The sequence below is a fragment of the Parus major genome, chromosome Z (assembly GCF_001522545.3).
Source record: "Parus major isolate Abel chromosome Z, Parus_major1.1, whole genome shotgun sequence".
Classification (NCBI taxonomy): domain Eukaryota; kingdom Metazoa; phylum Chordata; class Aves; order Passeriformes; family Paridae; genus Parus; species Parus major.
Window position 1 is genome coordinate 72,831,838 of NC_031799.1, and position 4,412 is coordinate 72,836,249.

Here is a 4,412-nt window from a genome sequence, read left to right on the forward strand (position 1 = left end):
GGATGCGGGATGAGGGATGCGGGATGAGGGATGCGAGATGCGCTCCTTGCCACTAGGTGGCACTTCCCATCCTACAAATTACAGTAATTAACGCACGTCTGGTGCCGCTAATGAGCATCGCCCGCTCTGTTTAATCGCCGGCAGGGCACGGAACCTGATGCACAGTATATATTTATTTTAAAGGCGAGATAGAGGGGTGAATATTCTCTGTCTCTCAGCTCCTTATCTTCCCCACCACCACCCTTTTTTTTAATCTTTTTTTTTAAAGATGCTCTGAGCCTCACAACGAATTCTTTGCCTCTGTTATAACTTTTTGGCCTCCTAAATGTGTGTAAAGTTGGGCCCTTTCCTCTAGAGATAGTGCTGGTCACTGAAAACAGAAGATTTGTGGTCCCATTTCATTCCCTCTTTGTTGCCTTGGTATCAGACTCCACCGATGTGACATGAAAAAAAAGACAAGACAGGAAAGACAGTTTGGGCCTTCCAACTACTCCTCTCACAGCAGCCACAGAGAGAGCAAAAAATGAGTGAAAACTTCACAGTTCAGCCGAAGAAAATGCACGCTTTCTTTATTAAAAAAAAATAAAAAAATAAAAAATAAATAGACGCAGGTTTCACTGTGGATTATATGACACTTCACCTTGCACTTTAGGTTTCTATAAAGCCCAGTTTAGGTCAAACTGATTTTTTGGCAGAAAACCAGGCATAACTAAGAGCTTCATATAGTTTCCATCTGAAAACATAAATCAAGCAGCAGGCTCAAGGACAGCCCAGCCAAGGTTTGCTGAACCCCACAGCCCCAGACAGTGAGGCTTTCAGTGGATGTAGCCTGATATGCAGTTTTGGCTATGATATGTAGATATGTAGTTTGTTTGTTTTGCAAAGCATCTGGGCACGAGGAGGGGAGGAAAGATAAGTGAAATGTGGCTTTTTCCAGGCCCAGGAGCCGCCCCTGGCTCCCCAGTTGCTGGGGAACAGTGGGCTCTTTTACACAGCCCCAAGTGGCTCAGCGGAAGCATGTGGGATGCAAATGGGAAAAGGGCACGAGAGGGGATTTTTACCTTTTTTTTCCCTCTCCCCCCTCCCCCCCCACCTTTTTTTTTTTAAGTGTGCCCTACAGTGTTTATACTTTATCACCTGTGATGCCACTAGATATCTGCTCATACCTGCACACTCCCATTGCCCTTTTCACTTTTTATCCATCCATCTTTGCTACCTCCATTTATATAATATATATAAATTTATATATATTTTTTTATATATATATATAAATTTTTATATTTTTATATTTTTAAATTATTTTTTTTTCAGAATTGTAGCTTTTGACTTTGCAACTCTTGGTTCTGCCAAGCCTTGCATGCTTTTTGTGCCCAGCCCTTTTCCTCAGCTGTGTTAGTTACTCTGGTGCTGTCACACGAGGATTGGGACCTTTGTTTGCAGGGCAGGTTCTGTATGTTTTCCTGTCGAGAGCCTTGAGATGCTCAGTTTCACAGAGATGTTTGTGTGCTTTTTAATAAAAAAAAATTACCGAGATAATTTCCCACTTGTGGAATCATTTAATAAATTCTCGCAGGCTTAAAGCAGCACAAAGAGAGGCTTGAAAAAATTCCTCTCAGGTTCTGCTCATTTTGTTGCAATTTTGTTTTCCATGCTCTGAAAGTCTGAGTGGTTTCTAGCGAAACCCACCACACAGTGTAACCTCTGCTCCCCTGCAATCATTTCACTCCGATTCACAGAGGCTTGGATTGTTCCTGCCCCCAAGTATCCCCCAGGATTAATGCCTGTTAAAACTTCCTAACATATTCCAGCCCATTCTGCTGCTTTCAGCATCTCACCGAGGACTTTCACTGCCCCACTTTGTACTGCAGGTCCGCTGCCTTGTTAGCAAACACTAATTATGTAACAGCAGCCACACTCTGCAATAATGGCCCTGTATGCAACCCAGGTGTGCGAGAAATAAAAAGGAATACAAGCTTGGTGAAAAATGCTGGGGGGGGGGATAAAAGGTGAGGGCATTTTTATAAATTGCAATATTTGAAAGCTGGAGAGAAAAAGCGAGTCCCAGATTGTGAATATGGGGCTTGTCTTGGTTTGAAATACGGGTGTTTGCTAGGACACCTAATGCCAACAGGGCTGAAAACGAGGGCTCTAACACTGGGGAGGCCCCTGGGAAGGGTTCTGGGACTGAAGACTTGGTTGGTGGTTGTGGTTTTTCCCTGGGCAGGCAGCAGGGTGCTGCATACCTGAGAAGGCTGCAGGGATGCAGAGCTGCATCAGCAGACCCTCTGGAGAGGTGCTTTGGGGCCACTGAAGGTCCTGGAGCCCTGTCAGTCCCTGGAAAACCTGCTGCCCTTGTCAGCAGCAGCTGTACAAATCTTTCCATGGAGCTTTGCTTCTCCTTGCAGAGTTTGCCCAGCCCCTTCTGTTCGTACACCTCTTCCTTGAAGGTGCAACACCCCTGCCTCCTCCTGCCAGGGCCTCTCCTTCTCTTGGGCAAACATTTCGACTCAAAAGGTGAGAAAATCCTGGCTCCTGGGCTGCGTTTGAGGTCCCACACACACCAGCTCCGGATGCTGGAGAGCAGGATCTGAGTTCTTGTCAGCATCTGCTTGCACATTTGGGTCGTGCCCCAAATCCTGCTGCTCCCATCCAGCAGCACCGACCCTGCCTCTGGAATCGCTTCCATCACTGACCCATGGGTGCTGGCAGCCCTGCTGCTGTCTGCTCCACCATCCTTGTTCCTCCTGATGGAATTAAGCAGCTGTGAAGCCCAGGAGAGGGGAGGGTTTGGCGGGGCAAGCAGAGGAAGAAGAGATTTGCACTTTCATTGCCTTGCGCTAAAACTTTCTGTTTTGACGCAAGAACGGGGCTAAATCTGCCTCAGCCGAGAAAGCTAAGCACAATAAACCTCTTTTCTTAGGTGGGAGAGCTGAGGAAATCTTTAAAGTGCTGCACAGGTAATAAAGATAAATTTAGGAGATAGCTTAAAAATCCCCCCTAAGATATAAAGTAATAATAAGAAGTTTGCTATAGTTTGGGTCACAATTAAAATGCCTGTGGCAATTAAGTGCCATCCATGGGAGCTCCTGCCCTGCTGCTGGAATGTATTAATTACCCAACTACAGATGACCCTTAGGTGCTGAAAAGCTACAAAGACACTCACTGACTTTTAGGACTGAAAGTCAACCTTCAGAAGGGCGATAGAAATCTCTTGCTAGAAAGCCTTGACGTAATTTTTGTGTAACAGTCAACGGATCGTGCAGAAAAGCGACAGCAAGGTTTTAAATCAATTTTAAAAAAAAATGGTTATTTCTTATATTCTTCAGTATTCATTGATTCATAGGAGGCTGCCCCCTCAATTATTGACATCAGTCTTGACTTCAATTTTTCTCAGTTCCCAAGAAGCCAAAGGGATTCCTAAGATTAAATTTACAATTTTTTTTGCTCGTGGGATGTATATACCACATAGTTAGAACTTACACTTTTACCACATCTTCATAGTTTTCACTGCTGTTGTATTGGTTATTATTAAATTTCATTATTAGACTTTACAATATTAGACTTTAGTGTTAGACTTGAGCATTAGAACAGCCTAACTCTTTAAAAGAAGCAAACATCGGAGGTATTTTTATCTCTTCTTTCTTTTTTTGAACATACATCTAGGTCTTAATCCGAAGGGTTTTGAATTTTCTCAGGAATCTTCCGCCGACTTTGAAGAGCTTTATGTTCAGTAAAAAGGTCAGACAAAAGGAATATGTTGACTCTGCTCAGGCTTCTATAAAAGGAAACCCGAAAGCGTTTAAAATAGAAAAAATGCTATCTTTCTGCAAGGCGTGTTTCCAAGGCCAGACGTTTAAGCCTCCCCAGAAGCCGGCAATAAGCTCCTCGTTTAATGTCACAATTAATTTAACAGGCTCAGATAGGACAGGGGGTTTGTGTGAGTTCATGCACCCGTGCCCACGCAGGCGTTCACCACACACCGTGACATTACCCTCGGAATAAAAAAAATAAAGAAAGAAATGAAATTCTGCATTAACCTCCAGTCCAGGGGCTTAGTTCACAGCTCTGGCTTTGCCAGCTGAAAGCCGAGCCCCGCTCTGACTCTCTGGGCTGGCTTTGAAGGAGGCCGAGATAAGGCAGCATTAATCTAAGTGAGTGGTTTTTTTGCCTGCAGGGAGGGAGCCTCCTTTGGGAGGCCAGAGACCACCTGGGCATTCATCCTATCGGGCCACAAATCAGTGTGTTAATAGCTTGTGTACAATGGCCTGTCAGAACGAGCAGGAGGTACCTTTGCTGCTTCCACAAAGTGGGCAGAACCTGATTTTTTTCTTTTTTTTCTTCTTTTTTTCCTTATTTTTTCTTATTTTTCTTCTTTTTTTCTTTTTTTTTTTCTTCTTTTCTTCTTTTTTTCC